At 45.9% G+C, this 21,063-nt stretch overlaps 1 long non-coding RNA gene across 1 annotated transcript; it reads left to right on the plus strand.

Annotated features, from left to right (window-relative positions):
• Positions 1-64: 64 nt before the first annotated feature.
• LOC115899987 lies at positions 65-16,845 on the plus strand. The gene is made up of 3 exons (XR_004059634.1): positions 65-233; positions 7,962-8,072; positions 16,614-16,845. It is a non-coding gene; the product is annotated as an uncharacterized LOC115899987 (long non-coding RNA).
• Positions 16,846-21,063: the final 4,218 nt, after the last annotated feature.

The following is a 21,063-nucleotide window of genomic DNA, read 5'->3' on the forward strand; positions in this document are numbered from 1 at the left end:
CGGAGTTGGGGCGCGCGGCGCTGATTGGCTGATTCAAACGTTCAAACCAAACTCGTCGGAAGGAGCCAGAAGCAGGAAGGGGAGGAAACAGAGGAAGGGTCCTGGGGCTGGAGAATGGGCCGGGACAGGGACTGAAGCGTCCACTGGGAGGAGGGAGCAGGCCAGCGTCTGCCCCGTCCCCAGTGGGTGCGGGGGCGTCAGGTGGGCAAAACCCCAGCGAGGGGAAACGCCAGGTAAGAGGGCGACCGCGCCCAGGAGGGAAGCCCTTCCTGCACCGCCCTGGCCTCGCCTCCGGTCCCCGCGGCTGCGCTCCCTACGCAGCCGGGGAGGCGCCGACGCCGGGGCCAGGCTGCGGGTTCCGCCTGGGAGTCCTGGCTGCCGGGCACCCCAGCTGGGCCCTTGGGCGCCCGCTCCCCTCGCCGCTGAGGGCTGTCCAGAGGGAGGGCTTGCTCCCCACTCTAGGTCTGAATCACCACGAACGCGCCTTAAACCCTATTCCCACATTTTTGGCTGCTTTTCCTTACCTCCTCTTTAAATGAATCTTTGGCTCCTAACAGTCTCCTCCCTATAGCTGCAAAAGCGGTTTTTTCAGTTCATTAGGATAATGAATAGCTTCCATTTTTTGATTGCTAACTATTCAGAGTAGTTAGCTTTTTTTGGGGGGGGGGGAGCGGGGGCGACGGAGTCTCGTTCTGTCACCCAGGCTGGAGTGCAGTGGCGGGATCTCAGCTCGTTGTAACCTCTGCCTCCCGGGTTCAAGCGATTCTCCTGCCTCAGCCTCCGGAGTAGCTGAGACTACAGGCGCGTGGCACCACACCCGGCTAATGTTTTGTATTTTTAGTAGAGACGGGGTTTCACAGTGTTAGCCAGATGGTCTCGATCTCTTGACCTCGTGATCTGCCCGCCTCGGCCTCCCAAAGTGCTGGGATTACAGGCGTGAGCCACCGCGCCCGGCCGAGTAGTTGGCTTTTCATATCACATGATCACATTTCATTCATATGACAAGCCCTATGAATTATTATCCCCAGTTTGCAGATGAGGCAAGTAGGGCTCCTAGGAATTAAACCCTTCAACACTAACTCGTACTGCTTCATACTAAATGTGCCTCTCTGACCATCTCTGCCAAGGTTTCTCAGAAGCGCCCTTTATTTCTGTTGTTTTTGTTTCTCGGCAACTCTGTCACGTCATCTTAGCTCATGAATTCCTTGACCATCTCTGGGAGACACAGTTTATAGAAATATTGAGAGAACAAAAGTGAATTTTCTGGCTGGGCACGGTGGCTCACGCCTGTAAGTGCAGCACTTTGGGAAGCTGAGGCAGGCAGGTCGCTTGAGGTGAGGAGTTCAAGATATATACTTCAACTCACACACACAAAATGGCCCTTGTGGAACATATGTGTAGAGATTTTAGTCTTAGTAGAGCTTTTCAACTTTTTCATTCATTCCCCAGATATATTTAGCACAGTATCCGAGGTGCTTAGGGAATATGTGTGAGCAAAACTGATGGCCCTGCCTCATGGAGAGTGTATTCTAGAGTGGGATAAGGAAGAAAACGAACAGGCCTGGCGCAGTGGCTCAAGTCTGTAATTCCAGCACTTTGGGAGGCTGACCTGGGCGGATCACTTGAGGTCAGGAGTTTGAGACCAGCCTGGCCAATATGGTGAAATCCCATTTCTACCAAAAAAAAAAAATGCAAAAATTAGTCAAGCATGGTGGTGCAAACCTGTAATCCCAGCTACTTGGGAGGCTGAGGCAGAATTGCTTGAACCTGGGAGGTGGAGGTTGCAGTGAGCAGAGATCGTGCCACTGCACTCCATCCAGCCTAAGTGACAGAGACTCTGTCTCAGGAAAAAAAAAAAAAAAAAAAAAGTAATTCTCTTTAAATAAATTTTAAGCATTGGGATCCATATTTAAATTTGCTGCCCTCTGCTGGAATTTTTTTGGGAAAAATTTCTTTCCTGGATAGACAGTTAAACATTTACCCTTTACGTTAATAGATCTTTATGAGTCTAAAAATTACAGTGTAAGGAGAGGCAGAAACTGATCTTACTTTTTAGTTGACAGTTTCCAGAATTCACCAAAAATAGGCTAAATTATTATTATTATTTTGAGATGAAGTCTCGCTCTGTTGCTCAGGACTGGAGTGCAATGGCACGCTATCAGCTCACTGCAACCTCCACCTCCCAGGTTCAAGCAATTCTCCTGTCTCAGCCACCCAAGTAGCTGGGATTATAGGCATGTGCCACCACGCCCAGCTAATTTTTGTATTTTTAGTAGAGATGGAGTTTCACCATGTTGGTCAGGCTGGTCTCAAACTCCTGACCTCAGGTGATCCACCGGGCTCAGCCTCCCAAAGTGCAGGGATTACAAGTGTGAGCCAATTCGCCCAGACTATGCTAAATTATTAATAGGGTGACAGAAGACATGCTTCAGTGATCAGCCTTTTTTTTTTTTTTTTGCTATAAAACTTTTTTTTTTTTTTTTTTTTTTTTTGAGACAGGGTCTCACTGGGTCACCCAGGGTGGAGTGCCGTGGTGCAGACTCAACTTCCTGGGCTCAAGCAATCCTCTTGCCTCAGCCTTCCAAGTATCTGGTACTACAGATGTGTGCCACCACGCCTGGCTAATTTTTTTTTTTTTTTTTTTTGTAGAGATAGAGTCCCACTATATTTCCCAGGCTGGTTTTGAACTCCTAGGCTCAAGCAATCCTCCTGCCTTGGCCTCCCAAAGTGCTGGAATCACAGGCATGAGCCACCATGCCCGGCTAATAAATAACTTCGGATGGACATTTCCCCTCCTCAGGGTCCAGGTTTTGAATGTGAAATATGAGGAGATTGGACAGGATCCTCTGCAAGGCCGTTCCAGCCCTAACACTCTGTGATGTGTGACTCAAAGTTTGTGGGGTTCATGTGAGCTCTACAAATATGACCAAAGGAGAAAACATGCTTCCTCAGTCAACATCTTGACTGAAGAATCACCAGAACGTTAGATAAATAGAGTTTATAGATAAATGGGGTTTTCCTTGTAATCTTACAATGCTTTAGGGAAATAAGCGTTGCATACCTACTGCAGCTTTGGGGAACTTGGGCTTTAAATTATCATATAGCATGTTCACAAAACAAAACAAAACATTAGTAAAGATAAAAGAATTCAGATAAAAGTGAACCTTATTTTTTTTCAGCCTAACTCTTGTTTTCTTTGCTGGAATACTAGTAATGCTGAAGTATTTATTTGTATTCAGCTACAAATTACATGTTACAATTAATGATGTAGGAATATTTTGTGCTTATGTAGCAATTTCTAACAAAATGTTTTCTATTGCAGTAGTGCCTTGGTAAAGTTTTTATAAATGAGTTTTTTTTTTTTTTTTTTTTGAGACGGAGTCTTGCTCTGTCACCCAGGTTGGAATACAGCGGTGCGATCTTGGCTCACTGCAAGCTCCGCCTCCCAGGTTCACGCCATTCTCTTGCCTCAGCTGGGACTACAGGCGCCCGCCACCACGCCCGGCTAATTTTTTGTATTTTTAGTAGAGATGAGGTTTCACCGTGTAAGCCAGGATGGTCTCGATCTCCTGACCTCGTGATCCGCCCGTCTCGGCCTCCCAAAGTGCTGGGATTACAGGCGTGAGCCACCGCACCCGGCCTTATAAATGAGTTTTTACAAAGGTATTTATTATGGAACTGTGGAAAATAAAGTCCTGAGACTTGAAATAATTTACCCCAAACCACAAGAGATAGGAGTCAGATTAAATACCTACAATGACAGTTGTCTCTTTTATTCTAGGTTCTTCCTCAGCCTGTTATTGGCTCTAGTTAACAGGGAAAGGGAAGTCCTAGAAAAGTCATTTATTGAATTTGTAGTCCTATGGCAAGGTTACTAATGTAACAAGAAAAAAACAAAAAAGAATTTACCCTACTTTTAACAACCCCAAAGGACAGCTAGGACTCGGCAGTTGAACAACCTTCTTTAAAATAAGCATTTTTTTTTTTTTTTTTGAGAGTCTCGCTGTGTCACCCAGGCTGGAGTGCAGTGGCGTGATCTTGGCTCACTGCAACCTCCACCTCCCGGGTTCAAGTGATTCTCCTGCCTCAGCCTCCGGAGGTGGGATTATAGGCACCCGCCACCATGCCCAGCTAATTTTTGTATTTTTAGTAGAGATAGGGTTTCACCATATTTGGCCAGGCTGGTCTCAAACTCCTGACCTCAGGTGATCTGCCTGCCTCGGCCTCCCAAACAGCTGGGATTACAGGTATGAGCCACCTGTGCCCAGCCTACAATAAGCATTTTTTAAGATTTATGCATTTCAGCCAGGTGAGGTGGCTCATTTCTGTAATCTCAACACTTTGGGAGGCCAGGGTGGGCAGATTGCTTAAGTCCAAGAGTTCGAGACCAGCCTGGGGCAACATGGCGAAACCCTGTCTCTGCGAAAATTTTAAAAAAATTAGCTGGACATGGTGGTGTGTGCCTGTCGTCTAGCTATTTGGAAGGCTTTAGTGGGAGGATCACTTGAGCCTGGGAGGCTGAGGCTGCAGTAAGCCAAGATCGTGCAACTGCACTCCAGCCTGGGGGAAAAACTGAGACCCTGTTCCACCCAAAATAAATAAAATTATGTATTTCAAGGCAGTTTGTTTTTTCTCCTTTTTTACGCCTTGTATGTACAGAATAGCAGGACACTATTTTCTAGGTAACATGTTATTTTCTTTTATGGGAAAAACAGTCCTTGGATCCTTTAACTTTTACTTATTTCTCTTTTATCCCACAAATGTTTACTGTCTTTACAACTTTCCTACAAATTCTTTAGAAGTTCTCTTCCTCCCTGATCTCAGCTGTGTTTTGGATGACTTCCCCTTTGGCAGGGATTAGTATGTGAAATGCTAGCTCCATTCTGAGAGGTTACCATAGAAGATTGACTTTCATCTCTGAAATTACACATTTTCTTTCCACTGAGATTTGACTTGTTCTGATCTGCTTTATATTTCCTAAAAATAAAGTGCTGTGGCATTGCTTCCTCGGTGACTAACTGAAACAACTGAACCGGTTCCTTTGCCCTGTATGCCCACCCTGTATCCCTACACCCACGACTTCTTACTCAAGCTCTTGCTAATCATTATTTCCTGGAACTAACCACCATTCCCTTACCCCCTTCCCCCATTCCCTTAGGATACACAGATAAAATTCTCTTGGAGGAAATTAAAAGGAACTACTCACATTCTTCAATTGTCTACAGTATTATTCTAATAAGTGGACTATATCATAGAGTCCGAAAAACTTTTCTATTTATAGTAACATTTATTTAATAAATGTATTCATGTACTGAAAAAGCACTCAGGCAGCCCAAAGTGGAAGGCCCCTGAAGGTTTTCTTTCCCTGTGACTGTAACTTCTTGCCACCAAGCAAGACAATGGGGAATTTGTTTAGGGACTGTGAATCTCAGGATAATATTTTCCCTTTTACTTTTCTGCATCTCCACCTGCCTCCTCCTGCTCCCAGGACACACAGCCAGCCATTATCAAGTACACTAAGTAATGTTTTTTTGTACATAATTAAGGCAATAAAATCTGAATACTAGAGAATATCAGTGCATAAATTACAGTTAGGAAACTTAGAGGTAAAACCGGTCTCTTTTTACTCATGTACAGCCATGTGTCACTTAACAACCAAGATCTGTTCTAAGAAATGCATCCTAGGCAATTTCTTCATTGTGGGAACATCACAGAGTATACATATGCAAACTTAGCTTATTGCTCCAAAGCTAGAAACTTGTGCAGCCTGTTACTGTAGTAAATACTTAGGCAACTGTAACTAGATGGTAAGTATTTGTATCTAGGTTGGGCATGGTGGCTCTCGCCTGTAATCCCAGCACTTTGGGAGGTTGAGGCAGGCAGATCACTTGAGGTCAGGCGTTTGAGACCAGCCTGGCCTACATGGTGAAACCCCAACCCTATTAAAAATACAAAAATTAGCCAGGCGTGGTGGTGTGTACCTATAATCCCAGCTACTCAAGTGGCTGAGGCACAAGAATCGCTTGAACCCAGGAGGCAGAGGTTGCAGTGAGCCGAGATTGCACCACAGCATTCCAGCCTAGGTGACACAGTGAGACTCCGTCTCAAACCTATAGTAAAAATATGGTATAAAAGATAGAAGATGGCACACCTATGTAGGGCACTTACCATGAATGGAACTTGCAGGACTGGAAGTTGCTTAGTCAGTGGTAAGTGAATGTGAAGGCCTAGGACATTTTTTTAAATGTTTCATTTTTGGCTGGGTGCAGTGGCTCACACCTGTAATCCCAGCACTTTGGGAGGCCAAGGCGGGCGGATCACCTGAGGTCGGGAGTTCGAGACCAGCTTGACCAACACGGAGAAACCCTGTCTCTACTAAAAATACAAAAAAGTTAGCCAGGCATGGTGGCACATGCCTGTAATCCCAGCTACTCGGGAGGCCGAGGCAGGAGAATTGTTTGAACCTGGGAGGTGGAGGTTGTGGTGAGCTGAGAGTATGCCATTGCACTCCAGACTGGGCAACAAAAGCAAAACTCGGTCTCAAAAAAAAAAAAGAAAAATTCATTTTTGAATTATTTATTTATAGCTGGGCACGATAGCTCATGCCTGTAATCCTAGCACTTTGGGAGGCCAAGGCGGGCTGATCACCTGAGGTCAGGAGTTCAAGACCAGCCTGACCAACATGGTGAAAACCCATCTCTACTAAAAACACAAAAATTAGCCAGGCATGGTGGTGCACACCTGTAATCCCAGCTACTTGGGAGGCTGAAGCAGGAGAATCGCTTGAACTAGGGAGGTGGAGGTTGCAGTGTGCCCGCATCACACCAGTTCACTCCAGCCTGGGCAACAGAGCGAGACTATCTCAAAAAGAAAAACAAAAAACAAAACATAAATAGAGAATTTTTATAAAAACAGGGTCTCACTCTGTTGCCCAGGCTGCTCACAAACTTCTGGGCTCAAGTGATGCTCCCTCCTGGGCCTCCCAAAGTGCTGGAATTACAGGTGGGAGCCACTGCACGCAGCTGACCTAGGGCATTATTGTATACTACTGTAGACTTTATAAACACTGACACTTAGGCTGCATTAAACTTGAAAACGTTTCCTTCTTCAATAATTAACTTTAGCTTACTGTAGCTTTAAAAATTTGTAATGCCAGGTTCTGTGGCTCATGCCTATAATCCTAGCACTGTGGGAGGCTGAGGCGGGCGGATCACTTGAGGTCAGGAGTTCACAATCAGCCTGGCCAACATGGTGAGACCCTGTGTCTACTAAACAGACAAAAAATTAGCTGGACGTGGTGGAACATGCCTGTAATCTCAGCTACTCGGGAGGCTGAGGCAGGAGAAAAGCTGGAACCCGGGAGGTGGAGACTGCAGTGAGCCAAGATTGCACCACTGCACTCCAACCTGGGCAACAGAGTGAGACTCCACTCAAGAAAAAAAAAAATTGTAAACTTTATTTTTTTAAACTTTTTGACCCTTGTAATAACACAGCTTAAAACACAAACACATTGTACAGCTGTACAACATTTTTTTTGAAACAGGGTGTCCCTCTGTCACCCAGGCTGGGGTGCACTGGCGTGATCACGACTCACTGCAGCCTCAATTTCACGGGCTCAAGCAATCCTCTCGCTTCAGCTTCCCGAATGTCTGAGGTTACCGTGTACGCCACCATGCTTGGCTAATTTTTTGTATTTTTTTGTAGAGAGATGGTCTTGCTGTGTTGTCCAGGCTGTCTTGAACTCCTGGCCTCGAGCAATCCTCCCACCTTGGCCTCCCAAAGTGCTGGAATTACAGGCTTAAGCCACCTCGCCTGGCCCCTTTCCTCAGCCCCTCCACTGCTAGTACCAGTATCTGCATGCTAGGTGTTTATCCCCGGACTGAGGAGTTTAAATGCTTTAACTTATTTATTCTTCATGATAACCCTATGAGGTAGACACTATTGTTACCTCCATTTTACAGGAGAGGAAATGGAGACTGCCTGGCTTTGGAAACTGCCCTGAGGTCACACAGCAGCCCATGGTGCCTTCAGTCCAGCCGTCTTCTCTGGAATCCCAACCCTTCCCTCAGGAGGTTGGCTTTAAGGCCTTCATTTCTAAACCACTGTCTTCTTTTTTTTTTTTTTTTTTGAGATGGAGTGGCTTGATCTGGACTCACTGCAACCTCTGCCCCCTGGGTTCAAGTGATTCTCTTGTCTCAGACTCCCGAGTAGCTGGGATTATAGGCGCCCACCACTATGCCCAGCTAATTTTTGTGTTTTTAGTAGAGACAGGGTTTCATCATATTGGCCAGGCTGGTCTCGAACTCCTGACTTCAGGTAATCCACCCACCTCGGCCTCCCAAAGTGCTAGGATTACAGGCGTGAGCCACCACTCCTGGCCTAAATTACTGTCTTCTCTCCACAAACATTAGTGTAGAACCACTGTTGTATCTGCAACTTTAATTACATGTTTATTTCCCCAAATCATCAAACTCTGCAGTGGTCTCCAAACCCCTCAGGAGATGCAGTGAAGGAAGGAGGCTGGAACAGGGTTCGAACAGATAAGGGTCTGCACTTGCAGGCCTCTGTTTTTACAGCACTTTGCTGTTTTGATCCTCTAGTCCATACACTTTTTTCCTTACCCTCCAGCATATTTTGTTCCAGTGTAGTCAGGAATATAAGCCATTTAGAACCCCTGAAAGGTCTTTGTGTGTTTCTGGTAGATAAAGTTTTCATCATTTTAAAGTACATAGTTCTCTGTTTTGGTCAGTTGCAGTCCCCACTGACCTTGTAAATGGGTGATATGGAACAGCCTGTAACTACAAAATCAGCTTCTTATCCGGTTCCCTCAGCTGCTGCATTTAATTTGTACAGAACCCAAGGGATAAAGCTGGGTTCACACACTGTGGAAAAGAAAAGAAAAGAAATAATTTTTGTTCAAAACAAAGAAACAAATTTTAAATTCACACTGTTCTTTCTCCTTACTCTGCATGAAATGACTGATAATAAACCAAAGTTGTTTCAGAGGAAAAAAAATTATCCTGGAACAGAGATCACCTGACAAGCTACACAGCCTGTTTCCCTGATGCTTGCTTGCTCAATTGCATTGGGGGGGTTTCATGGCCTTTGCTCAAGGCCAGGAGGACCTAACCCCAAGCACACTAGTTTCTTTTAGTGTTGTTCATTTGTTCGTTTTTGAGACAGGGTCTCACTCTGTCACCCAGGGTGGAGTGCAGTGGCACCATTGTAGCTCACTTCAGCCTCAACGTCCCAGGCTCAGGTGATCCTCCCACCTCGGCCTCCCAAGTAGCTGGGACTACAGGCACGTGCCACCACACCCACTGGCCTCAGCCTCCCCAAATGCTGGGAATACAGATGTCAGCCACCATGCCCTAGCGCCAAGTACATTGCTATGGAAGCCTAAGAAGATAAATCTGACTGGGCATGGTAGCTCACGCCTGTAATCCTAGCACTTTGGGAGACTGAGGCCGGTGGATCACGTGATGTCAGGAGTTCAAGACCAGCCTGGCCAACATGGTGAAACCCTGTCTCTAATAAAAATATAAAAATCAGCCAGGCGTGGTGGCAGGTGCCTGTAATCCCAGCTACTCCAGAGGCTGAGACACGAGAATCACTTGAACCTGGGAGGCTGAGATTGCACCACTGCACTCCAGCCTGGGTGATAAAGTGAGACTGTCTCGGAAAAAAAAAAAAAAAGATAAATCTACCGGGTAGAGTGGTTCATGCCTGTAATTCCAGCACTTTGGAAGACCAGGGTGGGTGGATCACTTCAGTCCAGAGGTTTGAGACCAGTCTGAGCAACATAGCAAGATCTCTATCAAAGAAATATATATATATTAAAAAAAAAAAAATTCAGCTGCTGGGGAAAGTGGTAGTTGGTTTCTCAGCAAGCAACAGAATCATTTTGACCTTTAAAGACAAGGACAAGATAAAACACAAAGGGAAAAGCACTGCAGGGTAAGGAAAGTAAAGATTAGAATAACAAAATACTGAATTAGAGACTCTTCACTGTAAACTCTCAGAGCCATTATAATTACTAGGAATCCTGGCTTATAGTGTGATTAAATAGAGTAAGCTTTGGCAAGGTCCCTAGTTGTATTTTGGGTGAGTTTCTCCACCTGCATTTGGTGTGAGGCTAAGGCTTGCTCTAAAACAGCCTGAGGCCAGGTACAGTGGCTCAAGCCTGTAATCCCAGCACTTTGGGAGGCTGAAGTGGTAGGATCACTTGCACTCAGGAGTTTGAGACCACCCTGGGCAACACAGAGGGACCCCGTTTCTACTTAAAAAATAAAAGAAAAAGAAATATATGTATTTTGCCTCTGCATCAAGTTCCTGACACAGAGCTCCTAAATCCCTTGGAACTTCCTGGATGATGGAAACATCTTTTGTACTAACGAGTGTCTCTCAGTGGCTTGCTGGATAGCTTCAGGATAGGGTCTGGTCACCAGAAAGAAAACGTCATGATTAGAAGCTTGAAAATTTAGCCACATCCCCCACCCTCCAGGGAGGGGAGAAGGACTAGGGATTGAGTTAAAAACTGATCATGCCTACGTGATGAAGCCTCCATAAAAATCCCTAAATTACCGGTTTCCCAGAGTTCCAAGGTGGTAAATAAGAACATATCCACTTGCCAGGAGGGTGGTGCACCCCAGCTCCACTATACTACACTCAAAGGACAGAAGCTGCTGCACTCAGGAGCCTTCCAGACCTCACCCTATCTATCTCCTCATTTGGCAATTCATTTGCTTTTTTTTTTTTTTTTTGAGATGGAGCTCACTGTCACCCAGACTGGAGTGCAGTGGCGTGATCTCGGTTCAATGCAGCTTCCACTTCCCAAGTTCAAGTGATTCTCTGCCTCAGTCTCCTGAGTAGCTGGGATTACAGGCGTGCACCATGACACTCGGCTACTTTTTTTTTTTTTTTCTTGAGACGGAGTTTCGCTTTTGTTGCCCAGGCTGGAGGGCAATGGCATGATCTTGGCTTACCGCAACCTCCGGCTCCCAGGTTCAAGCAATTCTCCTGCTTCAGCCTCCCGCGTAGCTGGGATTACAGGCATGCGCCACCACGCCTGGCTAATTTGGTATTTTTAGTAGAGACAGGGTTTCTCCATGTTGGTCAGGCTGGTCTCGAACTCCCGACCTCAGGTGATCTGCCTGCCTCAGCCTCCCAAAGTGCTGGGATTACTGGCGTGAGTCACCACACCCGGCTCCCCTTCCTGCTTTTATCCTCCCTTCTATCTCTGTAGGGCTCCCCGTCCCTGATTTTATTAATACTAGTCCTAGCCACCTGTGCCCCAGTTCTGTATTCCTGCTCAGTCTCTGGGCTCTTGCTTCATAATTTAACCCTTTTTCTTGACTTTTTTTTTTTGTATTTTTAGTAGAGACGGGGTTTCACCGTGTTAGCCAGGATGGTCTCGATCTCCTGACCTCATGATCTGCCCGCCTTGACCTCCCAAAGTGCTGGGATTACAGGCTTGAGCCACCGCGCCCGGCCCACTCTTTTGTTTAGACAAATTGGGACTGAACTCTAGTTTCAGTACCGGTTTGAGTTACTGTTCAAATAAAATTATAGGCCACTTTGGGAGGCAGAGGCAGGCAGATCGCTTGAGTCCAGGAATTCAAGACCAGCCTGGATGACATAGTGAGACCCTGTCTCTACAAAAAAATTTAAAATTAGCATGGTGTGGTGGTACATACCTGTAGTCCCAGCTACTGGGGAGGCTGAGGTGGGAGGATCACTTGAGCCCAAGAGTTCAAGTGAGCCGTGTTGGTGCCACTGCACTCCAGCCTGGGCAAGAGTGAAACCCTCTCTCAAAAATAAAATGAATATCCCCTCCCCATGCCCCCTCCTTTCATGATTTTAATTTTAAGCATCCCACAATCCAACCACAACCTCCCACTTTTTAGCTCTAGGAAACTGATACTCACAACCCTTCTACCTAACTGGGACTTACAAGACATTACACTCCCACGTGTGCACTGTCCTCTATTCTGCTACATCCTTAGGTCTCCTTCCATAGCTTCCATCGTAGCTTACGCCTACCAACTCTCATGCTTTGTTTTCTTGTTTGTGCTCACTTAGCAAAACCGAATAACCTGATTAAATCTAACTCTGCCTACTCCATGCCTGCAGGCATGGCTGTGGTATGCTGACAGTTCCATTTAAAATTCATGACTACTAACCTCCAGTGGGCTTATATTGCTCAGCAGTCATCTGGAATTTCCCTTAATTTTTCATTTTCCCACTCTCCTAAAAGTCTTTGTTTGTTTGTTTTGTTTTTAAGATAGGGTCTGGCTCTGCTGCCCAGGCTGGAGTGCAGCCGCAATCTCGGCTCACTGCAACCTCCACCTCCCAGGTTCAAGGAATTCTCCTGCCTCAGCCTCCCAAAGTGGCTGGGATTACAGAGGCCCACCACACTTGACTAATTTTTGTTTTTGTTTTTGTTTTGAGATGGAGTTTCAGTCTTGTTGCCCCAGGCTGGAGTGCAATGACATGATCTTGGCTCACTGCAACCTCCGCCTCCCAGGTTCAAGTGATTCTCCTACCTCAGCCTCCCAAGTAGCTGGGACTACAGGCGCCTGCCACCACGCCCGGCTAACTTTTTTTTTTTTTTTTTTTGAGACGGAGTCTCGCTCTGTCGCCCAGGCTGGAGTGCAGTGGCGCGATCTCGGCTCACTGCAAGCTCTGCCTCCCGGGTTTACGCCATTCTCCTGCCTCAGCCTCCCGTGTAGCTGGGACTACAGGCTCCCGCCAACTCGCCTGGCTAGTTTTTTGTATTTTTTAGTAGAGACGGGGTTTCACCGTGTAGGCCAGGATGGGCTCGATCTCCTGACCTCGTGATCCGACCGTCTCGGCCTCCCAAAGTGCTGGGATTACAGGCTTGAGCCACCGCGCCCAGCCCCGGCTAACTTTTTGTATTTTTTTAGTAGAGACAGGGTTTCATCGTGTTAGCAAGGATGGTCTCGATTTCCTGACCTAGTGATCCACCTGCCTCGGCCTCCCAAAGTGCTGAGATTGCAGGCATGAGCCACCGCGCCCGGCCAATTTTTGTATTTTTAGTAGAGATGCGGTTTCACCATGTTGGCCAGGCTCTAAAAGTCATTTTGTAATATCTTTTTCACTACCCTCAACTTCCCCCAAACCTCCTTATTCTCACTCTCAGTTCATGACTTTTCACCCTTATTCACTGAGAAAATAGAAGCAGTCAGAAAAGAATGTCCACAAGCCCCTACTGCTATGTCTTCCTTGTTAAAATATAATTTTGAAAAAGTTAAGATTATGACTGTCATACAAATATAGAATAAACACCAAGTTTTATTAACTAAAGGAAGCAGTAAAATGGTCAAGCTGGTGAAAAGAGCACTTGAAGAGCAGGAGTTTACATATTTTATTAGGAAAGACACTTAAAACTTTATTAGAATAAAATTTGTAGGTAGGTACAAAACTGGTTAATGCCTTACAGAGCAAAAACATCCTAACCTGTGCATCTAGTTTCTGCCACCTAGCATCATATTCTGGAGTTTAATCTATATGGTAGCATGCATCCATATTTCATTCCTTCTTACTGATGAACAGTATTGCATTGTATGGATATAGCACATTTTATTTACCCATTCACCAGCTGACAGGCTCAGAATGTTTGCTGTTGGTTTTTCTTGGAAGCACTTTTTCTGGTTAAGGATATTCCCTTCTATTCCTAGTTCATTGAGATTGTATCATGAATGGGTTGGATTTTGTCAAATATTTTTTCTGCATCGATTGAGATGATCATGTAGCTTTTGTCCTTTATTACTATTGTATATTACATTAATTGATTTTAGAATTTAAACCAACCATGCATCCTTGGAATAAATACAACTTGGTCGTGATTTACTTTTTTTTTTTTTTTTTTTAAATACCGAGTCTTGCTGTGTCGCCCAAGCTAAAGTGCAGTGGTGCCATCTCAGCTTACTACAACCTCCACCTCTTGGGCTCAAGCGATTCTCCTGCCCCAATCTCCAAAGTGGCTATGATTAAAGGCTCCTGCCACCACCCAGCTAATTTTTGTACTTTTAGCAGAGACAGGGGTTTCACAATGTTGGCCAGGCTAGTCTTGAACTGCTCACCTCAAGTGATCCATCCGTCTCGGCCTCCCAAAGTGCTGGGATTACAAGGTGAGCCACTAGGCCCGGCCTATAATCTCTTTTATATGTTGCTGGATTTGGTTTGCAGAGGACTTTTGCATCAATATATATATATATATTTTTTTTTTTTTTTTTTTTTTTTGAGACGGAGTCTCGCTGTGTCCCCCAGGCTGGAGTGCAGTGGCGCGATCTCGGCTCACTGCAAGCTCCGCCTCCCGGGTTCCCGCCATTCTCCCGCCTCAGCCTCCGAGTAGCTGGGACTACAGGCACCCGCCACCGCGCCCGGCTAGTTTTTTGTATTTTTAGTAGAGACGGGGTTTCACCGTGTTAGCCAGGATGGTCTCGATCTCCTGACCTCGTGATCCACCCGCCTCGGCCTCCCAAAGTGCTGGGATTACAGGCTTGAGCCACCGCGCCCAGCCTGCATCAATATTTATAAGGATATTGATATATGCTTTTCTTTACAGTGTCTTTATGTGGTTTTAGTATCAGAGTAATATTGAATTTATAGAATAAATTGGGAAGTGTTCCTCTATTTTCTGAAATAATTTGTTGAATATTTGTATTATTGGTTCTTTTTTTTTTTTTTTTTTTTTTGAGACGGAATCTCGCTCTGTCACCCAGGCTGGAGTGCTGTGGCCAGATCTCAGCTCACTGCAAGCTCCGCCTCCCAGGTTCATGCCATTCTCCTGCCTCAGCCTCCCGGGTAGCTGGGACTACAGGCTCCCGCCACCTCGCCCGGCTAGTTTTTTGTAGTTTTTTTTTTTAGTAGAGACGGGGTTTCACCGTGTTAGCCAGGATGGTCTCGATCTCCTGATCTCGTGATCCGCCCGTCTCGGCCTCCCAAAGTGCTGGGATTACAGGCTTGAACCACCGCGCCCGGCCTATTGGTTCTTTAAATATTTAATGGAATTTACCAATGAAGCCATCTGGGCTGGGCTCTTGTGGGAAGATTGTTAGATTGTTTTGGTTTGCTTATTTATTTGTTTTTGAGACAGGGTCTCACTCTGTTGCCTCAGGCTGGAGTGCAGTAGTACAATCTCAGCTCACTGCAACCTCCACCTCCCTGGTTCAAGTAATTGTCCTACCTCAGCCTCCCAAGTAGCTGGGACTACAGGTGCGTGCCACCCCACCTGGGTAATTTTTGTACATTTTGGTAGAGATGGGGGTTTCGCCATAATGCCCAGGCTGGTCTTGAACTCCCGACCTCAAGTGATCTACCTGCCTTGGCCTCCCAAAGTGCTGGTATTACAGGTGTGAGCCACCATGCCCAGCTGGAAGATTGTTTTTTAAGTTCATTTTTTTTTAACCACTTGATAAAGGTATGTTTGGATATCCTATTTCTTCTTGAGTTGGTCTTGATAATTTGTGCCTTTCTAGGGATTTTTCATTTCATTAAATTGCCTAATTTACTGGTATAAAGTTGTTCATATTATACTTTTTGTGTGTGTATGGTAGAGATGGGGTTTCACTGTTACCCAGGCTGTTCTGGAACTCCTGGGCTCAAGCAGTCTGCCCACCTCAGCCTCCCAAAGTGTTGGGATTATAGTCATGAGCCACCACGCCTGGCCCCATAATATACTTTTATACTTTTAACTTTTGTAGGGCAGAGTCTACAAAAGTTTTGATATCTTCTCTTTCATTCTAGATATTGGTAATTTGTGTCTTCTTTTTTTAAAAAAAAATTTACTACTATTATTTTTTGAGATGGAGTTTCACTCTGTCACCCAGGTTGCGGTGCAGTGGCACGATCTTGGCTCACTGCAACCTTCCACCTCCTGGGTTCAAGCGATTCTCCCGCCTCAGCCTCCTGAGTAACTGGGATTACAGGCATACACCACCACACCCAGCTAATTTTTGTATTTTTAGTAGAGATGGGGTTTCACCACGTTGGGCCAGGCTGGTCTTAAACTCCTGACCTCAAGTGATCCACCTGCCTCGGCCTCCCAAAGTGTTGGAATTACAGGCATGAGCCACCATGCCCGGCCTTTTTTTAAAAAAATTTTTCCCTTGGTTAATCTTTTTTTTTTTTTTTTTTTTTTTTTTTTTTTTTTTGGAGACAATGTCTTGCTCTGTTGCCCACCAGAGTGCAGTGGCGTGACCTCAGCTCACTGCAGCCTCAACCTCTCAGGCTCAAGCAATTCTCCTATCTCATGAGCATCCCCACCCAAGTAGCTGGGGCTACAGGCATGTGCCACCTTGACTAGCTAATTTTTGTATTTTTTTGGTAGAGACGGTGTTCACCATGTTCCCCAGGCTGGTCTCCAACTCCTGGGCTCAAGTGATCCACCTGCCTCTGCTTCCCAAAGTGCTAGGATTGTAGGTGTGAGCCACCACGCCCAGCCATTGTTATTTTTTCAAAGAAACAACTTTTTGTTCCTTGATTTTCTCTATTGCTGTTTTCTGTTTCATTGATTTCTGCTCTAATCTTTATTTCCTCTTTTTTGCTTACCTTGGGTTTAGTTTGATCTTATTTATTTATTTATTTAGAGACGGAGTTTCTCTCTTGTTGACCAGGCTGGAGTGCAGTGGCGTGATCTCAGCTCACCACTGTCAGGCCTCTGAGCCTAAGCTCAGCCTTCATATCCCCAGCGACCTGCACGAATACATCCAGATGGCCTGAAGCAACTGAAGATCCATAGAAGTGAAAATAGCTTAACTGACATTCCACCATTGTGATTTGTTTCTGCCCCACCTTAACTGATCAATGTTCTTTATAATCTCCCCCACCCTTAAGAAGTTTCTTTGTAATTCTCCCCACCCTTGAGAATGTACTTTGTGAGATCCACTGCCTATCCCAAAACCTATAAGAACTAATGATAATCCCACCACCCTTTGCTGACTCTCTTTTCAGACTCAGCCCGCCTGCACCCAGGTGAAATAAACAGCCACGTTCCTCACACAGAGCCTGTTTGGTGATATCTTCACATGGACACGTGAAACAACCACAACCTCCCCCTCCCGGGTTCAAGCGATTCTGCCTCCACCTCCCGAGTACCTGGGATTACAGGCATGCGCCACCACACCCGGCTAATTTTGTATTTTTAGTAGAGACGGGGTTTGTCTATGTTGGTCAGGCTGGTCTCAAACTCCCGACCTCAGGTGATCGGCCGGCCTCGGCCTCCCAAAGTGCTGGGATTACAGGTATAAGCCACCGAGCCTGGCCTTCTTTATATTTTCTCAAGGTAGAAGCTTAATTTGATTTGAGACCTTTCTTTTCTTATATACCTGTGTTCCTCTGAGCACTTCTAGCTGCTTCCCATAAATTCTGATATGTTGTATTTTCATTTTTACTCAGTTCAGAATATTTTAAGATTTCCCTAGTGATATGGTTTTTGACCTGTGGGCTATTTAGAAGTCTGTTTTATTTCCAAATACATAGGGATTTCCCAGATTTCTTTCTGTTGTTGATTTCTAACCTTTTTTTTTTTTTTTTTTTTTTTGAGACAGAGTTTCCCTGTTGTTTGCCCAGGCTGAAGTGCAATGACCCGGTCTCAGCTCACTGTAAACTCTGCCTCCCAGGTTCGAGTGATTCTCCTGCCTCAGCCTCCTAAGTAGCTGGGATTACAGGTGCCTGCCACCATGCCCAGCTAATTTTTGTATTTTTAATAGAGACGGGTTTCACCTTGTTGGCCAGGCTGGTTTTGAACTCATGACCTCAGGTGATCTGCTGGCCTCAGTCTCCTAAAGTGCTGGGAGTATAGGCGTGAGCCACTTTCTTTTTCTTTCTTTCTTTTTTTTTATTTTGAGACGGAGTCTTACTATGTCACCAGGCTGGAGTGTAGTGGCTCTATCTTGGCTCACTGCAACCTATGCCTCCCAGGTTCAAGCAGTTCTCCTGCCTCAGCCTCCCGGATAGTTGGGACTACAGGTGTGTGCCACCAGGCCTGGCCAATTTTTTGTATTTTAGTAGAGATGGAGTTTCACCATGTTGGCTAGGATGGTCTCGATCTCCTGACCTTGTGATCTGCCTGCCTCAGCCTCCCAAACTGCTGGGATTACAGGTGTAAGCCACCACACCTGGCTCTGATTTTACTTTCTTTTCTTTCTTTCTTTCCTTCCTTCCTTCCTTCCTCCCTCCCTCCCTCCTTCCCTCTTTCTTTCTGTCTCTCTCTCTCTCTCTCTCTCTCTCTCTCTCTCTCTCTCTCTCTCTCTCTCTCTCTCTCTCTTTCTTTCTTGTTCTGTCACCCAGGCTGGAGTACAGTGTCAGGATCTTGGCTCACTGCAACCTCCACCTCCTGGGGTCAAGCAATTCTCCTACCTCAGCCTCCTGAGTAGCTGGGATTACAGGTGCACACCACAGTGCCTGGCTAATTTTTTTGTATTTTTAGTAGAGATGAGGTTTCACCATGCTGGCCAGGCTGGTCTTGAACTCCTGACCTCGTGATCCGCCTGCCTTGGCCTCCCAGAGTGCTGGGATTACAGGCGTGAGCCACCAAGTCCAGCGGGTTTGTCTTTGTTTAGAGACTTGCCTGGGTTAAATCTATGAGCTCTGTCTCCCCCTCTGAGGTGTGTAGCTGCTGATCTCTCTGCTCAGTTTCTTTTTCTCTTACTTTTTTTTTTTTTTTTGAGATGGAGTCTCACTCTGTCGCCCAGGCTGGAGTGCAGTGGCACGATGTCAGTTCACTGTAATCTCCGTCTCCTGGGTTCATGCAGTTCTCCTGTGTCAGCCTCCCAAATAGCTGAGATTACAGGTGCCCACCACCAAGCCCAGCTAATTTTTATATTTTTAGTAGAGACGAGGTTTCACCATATTGGTCAGGCTGATCTCAAGCTCCTGACCTCAGGCGATCCACCCACCTCGGCCTCCCAAAGTGCTGGGCCACTGTGAGCCACTGTGCCTGGCCTTGTTTTATTTTTTAAGTCTGGCTTTCTAGGAGTTGCCCCCTGTGTCTGAGTAGCCTTTCCTGGTTGACCAATGATGGGGCAGAAATTGTCCTGAAACACCATAAGCCAGTTGGCCTTCCGTCTTCTGATAATGCATTTCTGCATATTTTAGGAAGCACCCAATTCAAAGTTCAGGCCATTTTCTTTTTTTTTTTTGAAACGGTGTCTCGCTCTGTCGCCCAGGCTGGAGTACAGTGGCGCAATCTCGGCTCACTGCAAGCTCCGCCACCCAGCTTCACGCCATTCTCCTACCTCGGCCTCCTGAGTAGCTGGGACTACAGGCACCCACCACTACACCTGGCTAATTTTTTGTATACTTAGTAGAGACGGGGTTTCACCGTGTTAGCCAGGATGGTCTCGATCTGCTGACCTCATGATCTGCCCATCTCGGCCTCCCAAAGTGCTGGGATTACAGGCGTAAGCCACCGCGCCCGGCCAAGTTCAGGCCATTTTCAATTCTGTCTGGGCTTTTACTTTTATTCGCTGTTGGGTTTTTCCATCACATTTTCTCTAGGTAGGCTGCCCAGGGTCAGGCAGAAGCATGTGGCAATTAGGCCAGGTGCAGTGGCTCATGCCTGTAATCCTATCACTTTGGGAGGCTGAGGTGGGCAGATATTTGAGATTAGGAATTTGAGACCAGCCTGGACAACATGGTGAAATCCCATCTCTACTAAAAAATACAAAAATTAGGTGGGCGTGGTGGTGCGTGCTTGTAGTCCCAGCTACTTTGGAGGCTGAGGTTGCAGGTAGCTGAGGTTGCAGGTAGCTGAGATTGCGCCACTGCACTCCAGCCTGGGTGCCAGAGTGAGATTCCATCTCAGAAAGAAAAAAAAAAAGAAGTATGTGGCAATCTTAGGCCCTCTGTCTTCTGCTGTAAATGTGTAGAAGTTTAGCCAGGAAGATGCTTGCCCCAGCCAGAACCGTAACCTCAGGTTAGTAGAACCTTTGGTCTTGCCCTGCTCCACACCAAGTAGGCCCACTTTGAGTGTAGCTGCAAGGCTGGTTGTTATAGCAGTCCCCACTCTGGCAAAATCCCCTTGCTGATGGAGCTGAGGGGACAGCTGAGAATGGCAGCGTCCCCAGGCAAGATGCCACAGATTCCCACTGTTATTACAAAACTTCAACAGTTACTCAAACATAAACGCTTCTCAGATTTTTTTCATCCAGGTTGGGGTGCAGTGATCAGAGCTCAATGCAGCTTCAAATTCCTAGCCTCAAATAATCCTTCTATCTTAGCCTCTTGAGTAGCTGTGACTACAGGCATGTGCCACCACTGCCTGGCCAATATTTTAATTTTAATTTTTTGTAAAGATGGGAGTCTCACTATGTTGCCCAGGCTGGTCTCAGACTCCTGGCCTCAAATGATCCTCCCACCTTGACCTCCCAAAGTGCTGGGATTACAGGTGTCAGCCACCACGCCTGGCTGTTTCTCAAATTATTACATGCCTCTGGTCAATTTTCAGAGTGCCGGAAATGGTCATTTTTGTCAATTTTTTCCACCTTTGTAATTTTTTTTTAGGGAAAGAATTTGCCCATGTCTTCACATTGCCATAGCTGGACGTTTCACCCTCCTCAATAAACATGTGATGAATAAGTGAATAAACCCCTTGTAATTTGTGTTCTGTCTTGACCACTGTACTGAAACTGTCTTATCAAAAATTATCAGTTACTTCCCAGGCACTAAAACAGGCTCTGAGTAAGACAGGCCTGGGTTGAATTATAGCTCTGCAACTTAGTCATTGTGTACTTGACAAGTATATTTATCTTCTCCAAGTCTTGTTTTTTTCTGTTAAATAGCTAAAGTAATAGCTATGGTGTTATTATAAAGTTATTATAAGGAAGGTGTGGTCTGAGCAAGCGTCTGGGAGGATGCTTCAGAGTCCTTTCCCAACATAGTATTTGTCAGGAGGTCTGAGCTCCTGTTCAGACTGTGAGTCTGGGATGGCCCTCGACCTCGTTTTCCATCCTTACACACAGTGGAGACATGACTGGTGGGAATGCAGGGATAAGATAATGAAAACTCTTTGATATTACATCCATTAGACACAAGTAT

Source organism: Rhinopithecus roxellana, chromosome 10, assembly GCF_007565055.1.
Source record: "Rhinopithecus roxellana isolate Shanxi Qingling chromosome 10, ASM756505v1, whole genome shotgun sequence".
In the NCBI taxonomy this organism is placed as follows: Eukaryota; Metazoa; Chordata; class Mammalia; order Primates; family Cercopithecidae; genus Rhinopithecus; species Rhinopithecus roxellana.